This window comes from Heterodontus francisci, chromosome 23 (assembly GCF_036365525.1).
Source record: "Heterodontus francisci isolate sHetFra1 chromosome 23, sHetFra1.hap1, whole genome shotgun sequence".
In the NCBI taxonomy this organism is placed as follows: Eukaryota; Metazoa; Chordata; class Chondrichthyes; order Heterodontiformes; family Heterodontidae; genus Heterodontus; species Heterodontus francisci.
This window is the reverse complement of record NC_090393.1, coordinates 11,980,742-11,997,135: the sequence shown is the minus strand read 5'-3', so window position 1 is coordinate 11,997,135 and position 16,394 is coordinate 11,980,742. Positions and strand designations below refer to the sequence as shown.

Below are 16,394 nucleotides of genomic sequence, written 5' to 3'. Positions count from 1 at the left end.
AACAGTTAGCGTTTCGGATCGATGGCCTTTCATCAGAATTGTTGTAATGAAAGGTCATCATCCTGAAATGTTAACTCTGTTTCTGTCTCCACAGATGCTGAATTTCATAAATTGCCTTTTTAAAGTATTTGTGTAGCACTCCACATTCTCAGAAGGACATTTGACTGTTTTACTAAGCAAAGGACAAAAATGGACTGGAGACGAAGTGCAGACATGGATGATCGAAGAGAAAGGTAGTGTGACAGGTGATGGGCATGTGTTCAAGAAATCAGTCCAGAATACAGCAGCACAGTGACTGAAAGAGAGACGGCAGATCCTACCTCGCTAGTTTGGGTGTTTTTCTGAAGGGGTGACTTGCCAAGCGTGCTGCGGTAAACTTTGTGGTGCCTCTAGACTTGCAGAAAGCCTATGATAAAGTTCCTTATGAGAGGCTGCTAGCATCAGCTGGGAATCCATAGTAAAGCCTGGAATTGGGCAAGAAATGGTCTAAGAAAAAAAGCAGCAGGTACTTGTAAAGTGACTGACGTCAGGGTTGCGAAGAGGGAAGACAGAAAGCCTTGCATTTATATAGCACCTCTCATGTTCTCCGGACACTGCAAAGCACTTTACAGCCAGTGATGCACTATTTGAAATGTAGTTATTTGTTGTAATGTAGGAAACTTAGCAGCCTAATGGCACACACTGACAGCAATGTGATAATGACCAGATCCCATAGATTGCAGCGTATAAGACAACCCCGTTTCAAGCCCCAAAAAAATCATGTTTTTGCATACACTCGACATGTAAGTCGACCCATCTTTCACCCCCCCCCCGCCCATACTCATTAGTAGTCAGCCTCAATTTTGTGCCCCACAAATACATGTTTTACTTGTCTTATGACTGGGCACAAGGGATCAAGCAAACAATCTGGGCTGTGTTGCGAAGATGTGCAGGAGTTTAAGACAAGCCCACGCAGCAGACCCCGCATGGCAAATGACGAAGAGAAATGGGTCCTCCAGCAAAATGAATGAAGTATGAAGCTGGTTTCAAGCTAAAAGTCGTAACATTTGCTAACTCGTCAAATAACTGCTGCAGTGAGGGAATTCGCTGTTGGTGGAAAAACTGGTGTAAGAATGGAACGAGGAGGAATCTGCTCTGAAGATGCCCAAGACCAAATGCGCCATGAGAACAGGGACCCAGTCGCTGGCCTGATCTTGAGAAGCATGTAACGGAATGGTTCCTCGAAAATCATCAGAACGGTTACATGGTCACTGGAAATGCAATGCACTTAAGTGGGCCAAATCAAACCTGAGGTCCAACAAAGATTTCAGAGCAACAGCTAGTTGGTGTAGTTGCTTTATGGAACAAAAATGTCTAGTGTTGTGGCTGAAGGCCAAGATTGCTCAGAGACTACCAAAATGACAAGTTTCCAGCGGTTCATCAGACTGGCATAAACCTGAGTACCATTATGCCACATTAGCAACATAAATGAAATACTCATGCATTTCAATATGCCCAGTAACCGAACTGTGGAGTGGAAAGGTTCGAAAACGGTTCTAGTGAAAACTGTAGGACATGAGAAGACATGATTCACGGTGATACTAGCCCGCGCGGCCGATGGAACGAAATTTAAAGCCTATGGTAATTTTCAAATTTGAAACCATGCCGAACACCAAGTTCGCTGCAGGAGTTTATGTGCATGTCCATGACAACAGTTGGATAAATGAGGATGGAGTTAAGTTATGGATCAATAATGTTGGTATAGGCGTCCCAAAGGCCTACGTAAAGAATGCAGCTTATTCGTGTAGGACGTGTTCAGATCCCATGTAACCAATGAGATCAAGAAGTGCCTGCAAAGAAATAACACCCACATTGCAGTTAAATCAGGGGATCTAATGTCCATAGTTCAACCTTTGGATGTGTGCCTTTACAAGCCATTCAAGGATCATGTTCATGCCAAATGGAATAGGTGAGTGTTGACTGAGAAAATACCTTCACAGGAGTAGAAATATGCGAAATATCTGAAAAAGATTTTAACCTTGGAGGTGAGGATCAGGGACAGCCAGAAGAGTGAGTGAGTAATGTGCATATTCTGAATCGTGTAGTAATTGCTAAAGTTGAGGCTGAAAGAGATCTTAGGGTGTTAGTGGATTCAACACTTAGCATATCAAAACACTGTGCTGCAGCAATTTACAAAGCTGAACTGTATTGCCATTTCAGTATTGTACAAGTTAGAGAAGGTTGCACTAAAGCTGAATCGTGCTGTGGCCAGCTTCCACCTTGAATACTGGGTCCAGTGTTGGTCACCCAAGACCGAAGTGGGACATTGAAGCCCAGGAGAGAAAAACCAAGCAACTGATCCCAGCATCTGACGAATGAGCTGTGAAGATAGACTGAAGGGACAGGAGTCTATTAGCCCTGAAAGAAGACAAACTGGGAGGGGGGAAAGCAGTGGTTATGCTGAGTCTGTATGGTCCAAAAGACTTTTTGGCAGAGTTCCTCAGGAAAGGCTGCTGCACAAGTTTAAAACAGTGAGAATGCAAGGTAAAACCTGGAAACTATTAAGAAACCAAGTGAAAGGGAAGTTGTGGGTACTTGTTAGGAGAATGATAGACGTTGGGAGCCAAGATGTTAAACCATATAGAAAAGGTAAACCCAGAGCATCATTTCACAGTGGACCCATGGCAAAGGGGACATGGATTGAAATTAACGAGGGGTAAATTTAGGACTGACCTCAAAATGAATAATCGGCACTTACAGCAGACTTCCAGTAAGGTGAAAATGTTAAGTCAGTCAAAAGATGTTGGATGGTAGCCAATCTCTTCCTGTAACAAAACCAGAAAATGCTAGAAACACTCAGCAGGTCTGGCAGCATCTGTGGAGCGAGAAACAGAGTTAACGTTTCAGATCAATGTCCTTTCAGCAGAACACCAGCATCCACAGTATTTCACTTCCCTCCTTGTGTTCCTGTGATAGAGAAAATGGATAGTCAGCTTTTTTTATTTCTTTTGGAATGTGGGTGTCCCTGGCAAGGCCAGCATTTGTTGCCCATCCCTAATTGCCCTTGAGAAGGTGGTGGTGAGCTGCCTTCTTGAACCGCTGCAGTCCATGTGGGGTAGGTACACCCACAGTGCTGTTAGGAAGGGAGTTCCAGGATTTTGACCCAGCGACAGTGAAGGAACGGCGATATAGTTCCAAGTCAGGATGGTGTGTGACTTGGAGGGGAACTTGCAGGTGGTGGTGTTCCTATTCATCTGCTGCCCTTGTCCTTCTAGCTGCTAGAGGTCACTGGTATGGAATGGGCCTTGGTGCGTTGCTGCATCTTGTAGACGGTACACACTGCTGCCACTCTGCGTTGGTGGTGAAGGGAGTGGACATTTTACATGGTGGATGGGGTATCGATCAAGCAGGCTGCTTTGCCTTGGATGGTGTTGAGCTGCTTGAGTGTTGTAGGGTAAGTGAAGAATGATCCAGCATACTCATGACTTGTGCCTTGTCGATGTTGGGCAGGCTTTGGGGAGTCGGGAGCTGAGTTACTTGCTGCAGAATGCCCAGTCACTGACCTCTTGTAGCCACAGTATTTATAGGGCTATCCCTGTGAACTCTGTCGGAAAATAAATGTCTGAATGTTAAGATTGGGAGGAGGGGGAATTACGTTTTCAGTCTGTACAGTTTGCTGCTGTATTGAATGAGTTACGACCTCCTTCGGTATTCATCTTGTGACTGTCTCGTGAGGAATAAATTGGTATCAGAGGACTGGAGAGTGCACGTGGGCCTGTATAGCTGACAGAAATCACTTGAGGTGCTGCATTAGCTCTAGAAACTTTCTGTCTCTTCATTCCCTTCCATTTCCCTGTGTGTGTCTTTCCCACAGTTACTTTGAAGGACAACAGCTGGGTCACGTAGAATGATCTCGACACGCATGCTACCAGGCATTTTGTTGACTTCATTCTGGGGGACTTTCAGCGCTGAAGAGACAAACTATTTCCTTCGAAGAGAAAATTTCACTTGCTCCAGGGACAGATTATGTTCCTCACCTTTTCTTCTTTGATACTAAAATTACTAAGATTCCTGTTGAGTGCAAGTGATCCCGGGGTTTTCCATCTGTCGTGATCATGAAGCTTTTATCCTCTAACTACCCCATTTAATTACTCGGCCTTCAAGTTGAATGCAAGTTAAAAGCAAAGCCATCCCCACCACCACCAACCACCAGGCAGGTGAACACCTGTACCTCTTGGAAGTCAACACCTTTGCATTTCCTGTTGGTAATTTACTTGGATATTGACAGCACTCATTCAGCATTTCCTCTGCTGACAGTCCCCTGCAATAAAAAGGATGCAAACTTCAATCTTCTGGCATCTGGGGCTTAGATTTTTTTTTGAGGGTTCATATAATTGTCATTGTAGCCTGCGGACGGGGTGTTGGTGGGGGGCTTCCTAGATAGTCCTCGGACAGGTCCAATACAGACTATAGGAAAGAATGGAGAGAGCATTGGTCTGCCAGCCTTGCACAGCCCCCGCCCCCCCACCAAAACAGTGCTCGAGAAGCTGTGGAAAACTTGTAGGGATGGGTAATCATTGTGAGACTTCTGCAATTCCCAAATGTCTCTAATTATTTTTGTTTGTAGCGTGTAGGACAAGCAACCACGAGAGTGGAAAGCCAACGTAGAACAAAGCTGCGGATGCTGGGAATGTGAAATAAAAGCTGAGAACACTCAGCAGGTCAGGCAGCTTCAGTAGAGGGAGCAGCAGCGTTAACATTTCAGGTCAATGATCTTTCTTCAGAACAGAAGCAAAATCCTCCCATCCAGATGATTGCACAATTACTCCCACATAGCTTTCCCTAAAGCTCGCAGCAAAGTAAGAATTTATTGACAATCCATGCCCATTTCAGTTGCACGACTTAATCCTCGGGCTGAACTATGTGTTTTGCACTGCATTGAGCAATGGTGCACCGTGCAGAATTGGGGCCAGCCCTACCACATGTTTTACACCAGCCCGTATACCAATCTTGCCGAGGACCAGTCCAGCTGGTTCGTCAAGAAAGGCCCAATTAAGCAAAACCGGATACTGACTGAAGCAGTCCCTGTGGACTTCTCCTCCTTGCAGTAAGTGGCAGTGCACCTCCAACCTGAGATTCCTGTCCCACGAGGGTGAAATTGCTCAGTTCAAGTTTGTTTTTTTTTAAAACTCTTCTTGCAGTCACTTTAACTAGCATTGGAGATTCTAATCATGAATGTGAGTGAAAGGTCTTTAAAAGATAGCATGTTTAGGTTTTTAATGTTCTACCTCTCTGATTCTGTTGTGTATATATGAGTAGACATTTGGATAGGGGATGGTCTAATATGTGGGTCACTGCAATAAGTGGTATTGTAGTTCATTGTGGTGAGTCCTGTCCCTGCTCCATTCTGAACTCTGCTTTCTCCACCAAAAATAGGTGAACAGATTTGTCCATCTGCTTTACTGTTTGCAGACTATGGGCAGCCACGGTGCCAACATAGTAATAAGTGAGCACGCTTCAAAAATAGCTTATTAGTGGTGTTCACTAGATGTTCCCAATGATGGCAGCATGTTTACTGCCACTTGCCCCTTGTTTGTACAGCTGCAGTGACTGGGAGGGAGGTGGCAGAGAATTATATTGGGTGGAACGTGCAGGGATAAGTTGAATTGCACATGGGTTCGCCTGACCATGAGTACCTTTTGATATTTTGTTCCCTGGCTCTTCATTTCTCATTGTTGTATTTTTCGGTCCCGCCCTATTTTGTTCGTTTTCCCCTCAGGTTCCTGCCTGTCAAGTGTCAGTTCTGTGCCCATCGCTACCCTAGTCACCCGAAGCTTAGGAGAAGTTGTGGAACAGCTGCAGCAAAAACAAACTCTGTGAAGTGCCTTTGTTCTAATGAAAAGCTGACTGACTGGGTGTGGAACATCAACTGTAATTATTCTCCCCCAAGCTGGGAAAGTTCTCATGATAAAAACAAGAGTGCTTCACCCGGGACCTATCTAAAGCTGATGTGGGTTCAGTAGGACATGAGCTTAACTTTAAATCACTGAGTAGGACAACCATTCTAACTACTGAGTCAGTGAAGTTTCCTGCTGCTTAGTTTAGACAAAGTGCAGTCTTAATGAATTTGGGAACAGCTTCCAGAATAGTTCATGATTGGCATGTGCTGTACAGTCTTTTATTTGGGAATTTCCTAGTGCTTTCAACTTTTTCTGTGCTTTTTAATCAGTGGCCCTTGACAAGTGCAGAGTCCTTCATTTTTCAGCAGCAGCGAGGACCAGGGGGCTGACGGGAATATATTTGGGCAGAACCTCAGCCTTTGACCTTATCCAACAGGTACGAGATACTTGCTCCCTGTGTGGATGAGGAAAAGGGCTGCGGGGAGGATGAGCCAACTGACCGCGGCACCATGGTGCAGAAGGCCATTCAAGAGTGGGGAGCAAAAAGACAAGTGGTAGTTATAGGGGATTCTATAATTAGGGGGATAGATAGCATCATTTGCAAGCCGGATCGGGAGTCCCGCATGGTGTGTTGCCTGCCCGGTGCCAGGGTGCCGGACATCTCTGACCGGCTTGAAAGGATATTGGAGCGGGAGGGGGAGGATCCAGTTGTTGTGGTCCACGTTGGGACCACCTCCGCTGGCAACGCGTTCCGGGCACCCACCACCCTCTGCGTAAAGAACTTTCCACGCATATCCCCCCTAAACTTTTCCCCTCTCACTTTGAACTCGTGACCCCTAGTATTTGAATCCCCCACTCTGGGGGGAAAAAGCTTCTTGCTATCCACCCTGTCTATACCTCTCATGATTTTGTACACCTCAATCAGGTCCCCCCTCAACCTCCGCCTTTCTAATGAAAATAATCCTAATCTACTCAACCTCTCTTCATAGCTCGCGCCCTCCATACCAGGCAACATCCTGGTGAACCTCCTCTGCACCCTCTCCAAAGCATCTACATCCTTTTGGTAATGTGGCGACCAGAACTGCACGCAGTATTCCAAATGTGGCCGAACCAAAGCCCTATACAACTGTAACATGACCTGCCAACCCTTGTACTCAATACCCCGTCCGATGAAGGAAAGCATGCCGTATGCCTTCTTGACCACTCTATTGACCTGCGTTGCCACCTTCTGGGAACAATGGACCTGAACACCCAAATCTCTCTGTACATCAATTTTCCCCAGGACTTTTCCATTTACTGTATAGTTCACTCTTGAATTGGATCTTCCAAAATGCATCACCTCGCATTTACCCTGATTGAACTCCATCTGCCATTTCTCTGCCCAACTCTCCAATCTATCTATATTCTGCTGTATTCTCTGACCGTCCCCTTCACTATCTGCTACTCCACCAATCTTAGTGTCGTCTGCAAACTTGCTAATCAGACCACCTATACTTTCCTCCAAATCATTTATGTATATCACAAACAACAGTGGTCCCAGCACGGATCCCTGTGGAACACCGCTAGTCACACGTCTCCATTTTGAGAAACTCCCTTCCACTGCTACTCTCTGTCTCCTGTTGCCCAGCCAGTTCTTTATCCATCTATCTAGTACACCCTGGATCCCATGCGACTTCACTTTCTCCATCAGCCTACCATGGGGAACCTTATCAAACGCCTTACTGAAGTCCATGTATATGACATCCACAGCCCTTCCCTCATCAATCAACTTTGTCACTTCCTCAAAGAATTCTATTAAGTTGGTAAGACATGACCTTCCCTGCACAAAACCATGTTGCCTATCACTGATAAGCCCATTTTCTTTCAAATGGGAATAGATCCTATCCCTCAGTATCTTCTCCAGCAGCTTCCCTACCACTGACGTCAGGCTCACTGATCTATAATTATCTGGATTATCCTTGCTACCCTTCTTAAACAAGGGGACAACATTAGCAATTCTCCAGTCCTCCGGGACCTCACCCGTGTTTAAGGATGCTGCAAAGATATCTGTTAAGGCCCCAGCTATTTCCTCTCTCGCTTCCCACAGTAACCTGGGATAGATCCCATCCGGACCTGGGGACTTGTCCACCTTAATGCCTTTTAGAATACCCAACACTTCCTCCCTCCTTATGCTGACTTGACCTAGAGTAATCAAACATCTGTCCCTAACCTCAACATCCGTCATGACCCTCTCCTCGGTGAATACCGATGCAAAGTACTCGTTTAGAATCTCACCCATTTTCTCTGACTCCACGCATAACTTTCCTCCTTTGTCCTTGAGTGGGCCAATCCTTTCTCTAGTTACCCTCTTGCTCCTTGTATATGAATAAAAGGCTTTGGGATTTTCCTTAACCCTGTTTGCTAAAGCTATTTCATGACCCCTTTTAGCCCTTGAACAGTATGTAATAGAACTGACAAGGGAGCAAGCTATCCTAGATCTAGTCCTGTGTAATGAGACAGGAATAATTAATGACCTCATAGTTAGGGATCCTCTTGGAAGGAGTGATCACAGTATGGTTGAATTTAGAATACAGATGGAGAGTGTGAAGATAAAATCCAATACCAGGGTCCTGTGCTTGAACAAGGGGGACTACAATAGAATGAGGGAGGACTTGGCTAAAGTAGACTGGAAACAAAGATTTTACGGTGGGACAGTTGACGAGCAGTGGAGGACTTTCAAAGCAATTTTTCAAAGTGCTCAGCAAAAGTATATTCCAGTGAAAAGGAAGGACTGGAAGAAAAGGGGTAATCTGCCATGGGTGTCTAAGGAAATAAGGGAGGCTGTCAAATTGAAAGAGAAGGCATACAAAGTGGCCAAAAACAGCATGAAACTAGAAGATTGGGAAAACTTTACAGGTCAACAGAAAGCCACAAAAAGAGCTATAAAGAAAAGTAAGATAGAACATGAGAAAAAACTAGCACAGAATATAAAGACAGATAGCAAAAGTTTCTATAAATATATAAAACGAAAGAGTGGCTAAAGTAAACATTGGTCCTTTAGAGGATGAGAAGGGGAATTTAGTTATGGGATATGATGAAATGGCCGAGGCATTGAACAGGTATTTTGTATCGGTCTTCACAGTGGAGGACACTAATAACATGCCAGTAATTGACAAAGAGACGAGCGTAGGTGAGGACCTGGAAACAATCATTATTACGGAAGAGGTAGTGTTGGGCAAGCTAAAGGAGCTAAGGATTGATAAGTCTCCTGGCCCTGATGGAATGCATCCCGGGGTACTAAAAGAGATGGCGGGAGAAATAGCAGGTGCACTGGCGGTAATTTTCCAAAATTCGCTGGACTCTGGGGTAGTCCCAGCAGATTGGAAAACAGCAGATGTGACGCCACTGTTTAAAAAGGGGGGTAGACAAAAGATGGGGAATTATAGACTGGTTAGCTTAACCTCTGTAGTGGGGAAGATGCTTGAGTCTATTATCAAGGAAGAAATAGCAGGGCATCTCGATAGAAATTGTCCCGTTGGGCAGACGCAGCATGGGTTCATGAAGGGCAGGTCATGCTTGACAAATCTTTTGGAATTCTATGATGACATTACAAGCAAGGTGGACAATGGGGACCCAGTGGATGTGGTGTACCTAGATTTCCAAAAGGCCTTCGACAAGGTGCCGCACAAGAGGCTGCTGCATAAGATAAGGATGCATGGCGTTAGGGGTAAAGTATTAGCATGGATAGAGGATTGGTTGACTAACAGGAAGCAGAGAGTGGGGATAAATGAGTGCTATTCTGGCTGGCAATCAGTCACTAGTGGTGTGCCTCAGGGATCGGTGTTGGGACCGCAATTATTTACAATTTATATAGATGATTTGGAGTTGGGGACCACGTGTAGGGTGTCAAAGTTTGCAGATGACACTAAGATGAGTGGCAGAGCAAAGTGTGCAGATGACTGTGAAACTTTGCAGAGGAACATAGATACATTGAGTGAGTGGGAAAAGGTCTGGCAGATGGAATACAATGTTAATAAATGTGAAGTCATTCATTTCGGTAGGAGTAACAGTAAAAAGGATTATTACTTGAATGGTAAAAAGTTGCAGCATGCTGCTATGCAGAGGGACCTGGGTGTCTTTGTGCATGAATCGCAGAAGGTTGGTCTGCAGGTACAGCAAGTAATTAGGAAGGCAAATGGAATTTTGTCCTTCATTGCTAAAGGGATTGAGTTTAAAGGCAGAGAGGTTATGTTGCAGCTGTATAAGGTACTGGTGAGGCTGCACCTGGAGTACTGTGTGCAGTTTTGGTCTCCTTACTTGAGAAAGGATGTACGGGCACTGGAGGGGGTGCAGAGGAGGTTCACTAGGTTGATTCTGGAGTTGAGGGGGTTGGCTTATGAGGAGAGACTGAGTAGATTGGGATTATATTCATTAGAATTCAGAAGAATGGGGGGGGATCTTATAGAATCATATAAAATTATGAAGGGAATAGATAAGATACAAGTAGAGAGGATGTTTCCACTGGCAGGTGAAGCTAGGACAAGAGGGCATAGCCTCAAGATTAGAGGGAGCAGATTTAGGACTGAATTGAGAAGGAACTTCTTCACCCAGAGGGTTGTTAATCTATGGAATTCCTTGCCCAGTGAAGTAGTTGACGCTACTTCAGTAAACGTTTTTAAAGCTAAGGTAGATATCTTTTTGAACAACAAAGGAATTAAGGGATACGGTGGGAGCGCGGGTAAGTGGATCTGAGTCCACGAAAAGATCAGCCATGATCTTACTGAATGGCGGAGCAGGCTCGAGGGGCCGGACGGCCTACTCCTGCTCCTAGTTCTTATGATAAAGCAACCCATCGTTCAAAACTTCTTTACTTTTTAATTATGCTGCATATTCACTTTTACCTGGGTTATCAAGTGGAAATATGATCTCTGTGCAATCTTATTTAAATTGCGATTTACTTCTGTTCCGAAACGAAAACAGGCTCATGTGGAGCAGAAGCACCAACGTGGACCTGTTGGGCCAAATGGCCTGTTTCTGTGTTGAAAATACTTTTGTAATAAATTCTTTCTTCTTCGGAAAATCGGACTCTTTCTGGAGCGGGCGGTTTTAAGTAAATTGATTGTGCTAGTTATTTCTCTGTTGCTGAGTTTGCAAAAACAGCGTCTTTCTCCAACTTGATTTTTAGAAACAAAATGCTAAACATCCAAGTTGCTAATTGTAGTGGTTTCAGTTTTGCTAGTGGCAGGAGAGACTGAGACTTTTCTGTACACTTGAAAATGCCGTTTGACAACTCCTTTCATAACGTACTGTTGGAAGCTAAAAGGTTTTTTTGGGAGAGTTAGTGGGTTTGAAGATGACACAGTGACACTTTAAGCAGAGGTTTCGCTTGATGAGAGAATTTTCTGCAGCATTTTATTTCCTTGCCCACCCACCTTTCTCGCACCCCTCTCCTTTTCAGGATTGTTGTACATTGATTAGTTCAAGGGGAGTGCACATTAATGTTACATCTTCTCAATTTAGTTTTTGAACACCATACGCAGAGATAAGCTGATTTCATAAGGCAGTTGATTGCTCAGTGCGTTTGACTGGAGATGCCTACAAATACTTCAACCTTGTCTCTTATAGATCATAATTTAGAGAAGGAGGTCATTTGGCCCATCGTGACTATGCATGCTTATCTGAAAGGACTATCTAACTGGTTTCACTCCCCTGCTCTCTTGCCATAGTCTTTTGCACTCGTGTGCTCCGCTGCACCATCCTCATTGGGAAGCAGAGTGTTAGCACTAAGCCCAGTGTCAAGAAACAGCTCTTGAAGCTTGAGCTCTTTCAATTGGAGAAGAGTAGAATAAACTGGGAGTTTCAGCATTGTCGTCTTGCCAAACCGTGCCGCTCATTGGTCATCACAGTTGGAAACAGAATAGCTAACAGTGAGAGTTGGCTCTATGCTGACCCTTGAATCTGGGATCCCCAGCCTCTTCTATCAGCCAGGAGACTTTTGGAAAACCTGCTTGCAGCTCTTGGCTTTAGAGACCTCTGTTGTGGGGTGGGGAGGGCTCAGCAATAGCACCTTCAGTGTAGTAAAACATCCCAAGACGTTTCACAGAAGCTTTATCGAACAAAATTTGATGCCCTGCCACCTAAGGGGGTATTAGGACAGGAAAAAAGGGAGGTTTTAAGGAGCGGGAGAGGTTTAGGGAGGGAATATCCAGAGCTCTGGCCAAGGCAGCTGATGGCACTGTCGTCAATGGAGGAGTGATGCGCAAGAAGCCAGAACTGGAGTAGGCCAGAGATCTGAGGGTTGTAGGAAGTTACAAAGATCGGAGGGGCAAAGCCATGGCGGAATTTGACACACGGGCGAAGGTTTCAGCAGCAGATTAATTATACTGGTCGACCAGAGGAGACCAGTGCTTGTGGCTGGGTGGACTAATGGGGTTTTCAGCAAAACTCCCATGTTTTTATACGGAATAGCAGGTGTATTTTTCCCCACCTGTCACTATGGCAGAGCAGTAACATTTTTTTCAAAGCTGTTGACTCTGCAGCCTTGTGAATTTTAGGCAATAATTCCTTCATACTCAGATTGAAAGTTGAATATCTCCCTTCAAAGTATTAATATACCAAACTTGCTGTTGGGTATACTTTGGTGCACATTCAAATGCATAATTACTGTCAGTTACTCATGATAACTACAACAGAAAAATAGTGGTAAATTTTCCTAATACTTTAATTGCCTGGCAACAAAGAAAAGCGCGGGGTTGAACATGCCACAGACAAACTTAACAGCAAATAATTTGGAAGTAGAATTACCAAATTCAAATTTATTAAGTTAGTGGTATCTGGGAAACTGACCTGCCGGACACTGAAAGGAGTAGCGGATGCATTTTGCAGTGTGATAATCCATGCATATTAATAATTAACCTATTTTGCTTTGGTGCCTTTTTTTTAAAAAAGCATTTCAGTATTATCAACTTCGACAACTGACTGCACACATTTGTCACCTTTTCTCTAAATTGTTTTTCTTCCCCGCTCCATTCACGTCATGTGATTACGTTTTATATAGCAGTCCCAAGGTACTTCAGAGATGTGAATACTAACTTCATTACAATGTTGAAGTATTAAGATTTGCATTGAAATGGAAGGAAAAGTGAACAAAGAACAGTACAGCACAGGAACAGGTCATTCGGCCCTCCAAGCCTGCGCCGATCTTGATGCCTGCCTAAACTAAAACCTTCTGCACTTCCGGGGGCCGTATCCCTCTACTCCCATCCTATTCATGTATTTGTCAAGATGCCTCTTAAACGTCGCTATCGTACCTGCTTCCACCATCTCCCCCAGCAGCAAGTTCCAGGCACTCACCACCCTCTGTGTAAAGAACTTGCCTCGCACATCCCCTCTAAACTTTGCCCCTCTCACCTTAAACCTATGTCCCTCAGTAACTGACTCTTCCACCCTGGGAAAAAGCTTCTGACTATCCACTCTGTCCATGCTGCTCATAACTTTGTAAACCTCTATCATGTCGCCCCTCCACCTCCGTCATTCCAGTGAAAACAATTCGAGTTTATCCAACCTCTTCTCATAGCTAATGCCCTCCAGACCAGGCAACATCCTGGTAAACCTCTTCTGTACCCTCTCCAAAGCCTCCACGTCCTTCTGGTAGTGTGGCGACTAGAATTGCACGCAATATTCTAAGTGTGGCCTAACTAAGGTTCTGTACAGCTGCAACATGACTTGTCGATTTTTATACTCTATGCCCCAACCGATGAAGGCAAGCATGCCGTATGCATTCTTGACTACCTTATCCACCTGCGTTGCCACTTTCAGTGACCTGTGGACCTGTACGCCCAGATCTCTCTGCCTTTCAATACTCCTAAGGGTTCTGCCATTTACTGTATAAGTTGCACTCTGATATATGTGGCTCAGCACTCTCACCGCTGAGTTAGAAAGTTGTGGGTTCAAGACCCGCTCCGGGGACTTGAGCACAAAAATCAAGGCTGGTATTCCAATGCAGTAATGGAGTGCTGGACTGTCAGTGGTACCGCCTTTTGGATGAGATGTTAAGCAGAGGCCCCGTCTGCCCCCTCAGGTGGACGTAAAAGATCCCATGGCACTACTCCGAAGAAGAACAGGGGTGACCTGGTCGATATTTATCCCCATAATCCACATCACAAAAAACAGACTATTTGGTCATTATCGCGTTGCTGTTTGTGGGAGCTTGCTGTGCGCAGATTGGCTGCCATGTCTCCTACATTACAACAGTGACTAACTGACTGAAATGCTTGGGGATATCCTGTCGTCATGAAAGGCGCTATATACATGCAAGTCTTTTAGGTGCGTTATGTGTATATATTAAATATGTTGTGCATATTTTTATATAAATGTTTTTTATATGTAAATATATATTTATGTCTAGTGTGCATGTGTGAGAGAGAGAGATTTCTACACTTAGATAAAAGTATTCAGCTGCGACTTGTTTGGTGAAACTCTTAAGAGGAATCTTTGGACTGTTTTTGTGTTTCTTGTGGGCAACCGAATGCGTTTTGACAAGAGCACTCGCTGTCTCTCCCTGTCTATTAACCATGTGATCCAGTTGTTCTACTAGAGACATGAAGCCTTTTGATTGATCAGCTTGTGTTGGCAGAAGTTCAACAGCTAGATCGTGCTTCAGGCTTCTTTGTGCATTTTTGCAAATTTGTGCAAATTTACGGTTCATTCAAAGCATTAAAGATGAGAGGAACCTTTTTGAGCATTTTATTTTTCAGCTGTTGACTTCTGAGTGTTTTGTGTGTGATGTGTGTGCATTCTTATGGACTTACAATTATAAAAATCTTCACGAAATCCTATGCTTTCTAAATGACTTCCTAAATCCCTGATAGCACATCAGGGCTCAGTATTACTTTTTAAAAAATACTTTTGAGTTGCTGATTTGATTTCCTCCTCAGGCGACGCTTGTCATATTTTTAGGCTGACAAAATGTCTGGTATGCTTTAATGGTTGGGCAACCTTTTTAACTTTTCGCACGCATTAAAAATGCTAAAAACAAAGTAACAATCCCTGTGTTTGATGTCCCTCTTGTGAGGCAGGGTGAATACAAGATTATATGCAAGGGGGACTGATGTTGCTGAAAGTTCATTGATTGCATTCGTGAAGAAACATGGCGAGGATGGCCAGCTAGTGTAACCTTTTTTATTACAGTGTAAGTGTAGTCAGTGAGAGTACCAATTCTAAATGTTCTTTACTTCAGCCACCAACTCAACTCTGCACCAAAGTGTATGTTCATCTTTGACAGAGCAAACCTGACTCAGCAGGAAGCATGAGCTAGCACTATAAAAGGGTTAAAAACACACAGATCTTGACTAATGACTGCAGTTTGAAAAGGTGCCCCACAGGGTCTGCACCCGCCCCCCCCCTCCCCCCCACTTTCCCAGTCTTCAGGAAAGGGAAAACAGCTGCTAACTTCTATCCTGTAAACGCTCTGGAAAATAAATGTGTGTATGTTGGAGGAGTGGGATGGAACATGATCAATCTCGGCATGCTTTGATATGTTGATGAGGTAAAGTGGGAGGAGGCTCGTGAGAAGCATAAATGGTGACACGGATCTGTCGGGCCGAATAGCCTGTTTGTTTGCTGTAAAATCCAGTGTAATAAATTGAGCATGAAGGTTGTTGATTCAGATGCAGCTTCAGCTTGCAAATCTAGGCTGGGACAGTACTGGGCAATGCAGCATCATTTGAGGTGCTGTTCTAGTGATGAGGCTGTAAGACTGTTCTAGTTGTCAGACTGGGGGGTGGGTACGGGAGGGAGGGGACAGCCATAAAAGATCTCTCAGTGCTACCTTGGGAGAGCCAAGATTTCTGGTACGAATGTGGATGCTGGAAATCCCCTTTAAAAACAGAAATGCTGCAAATGCTCAACAAGTCGGGCAGCATCTCTCCGGGGTCGCTGTCTAACTTGAGTGTTTCAGCATTTTATGTTTTTGTTTTAATTTATGTGATGATATCTGATTTCCTGGCCAACATTCTTCCCTCAACCAATATGACCACAGAAGAAAAGTAGGTTAGTTGCTCAGTCATGTGGTTGCTTGTTGGATTTTGCTGTGCACAGTGGATGCCACATTTGCCAACATTGCAGTCACTGTCTGCAGCAGTTTGAAATGTTTCGAGAGGTGGAACAGTGCTATGAAAACACAAGGCTTTTCATTGTGGTGGTATATCTGACTTATGGCTGGCGGGCAGCCATAAAGACAGGGCTAAAATGTGGCAAGTCGAAGAGACTTAGTAGTTGGCAGGAAAAAAGACAGAGGCGCAAGGGGAGAGCCAACTGTGTAACAGCCCTGACAAACAAATTTCTCTGCAGCACCTGTGGAAGAGCCTGTCACTCTAGAATTGGCCTTTTATAGCCACTCCAGGCGCTGCTTCACAAACCACTGACCACCTCCAGGCGCTTATCCATTGTCTCTCGAGACAAGGAGGCCAAAGAAAGGTATATCAAATCCGATGAAACAAAAGTTTTTTTTGATTGGTTATGAAAAGCATTTTTATT

General features: G+C 44.5%; 1 protein-coding gene across 3 annotated transcripts in view; it reads left to right on the top strand.

Annotated features, from left to right (window-relative positions):
- hic2 (hypermethylated in cancer 2) overlaps positions 1 to 16,394 on the top strand; it is an 83,385-nt gene that overhangs the window by 62,058 nt on the left and 4,933 nt on the right. The gene's annotated exons all lie outside the window — the stretch shown is intronic.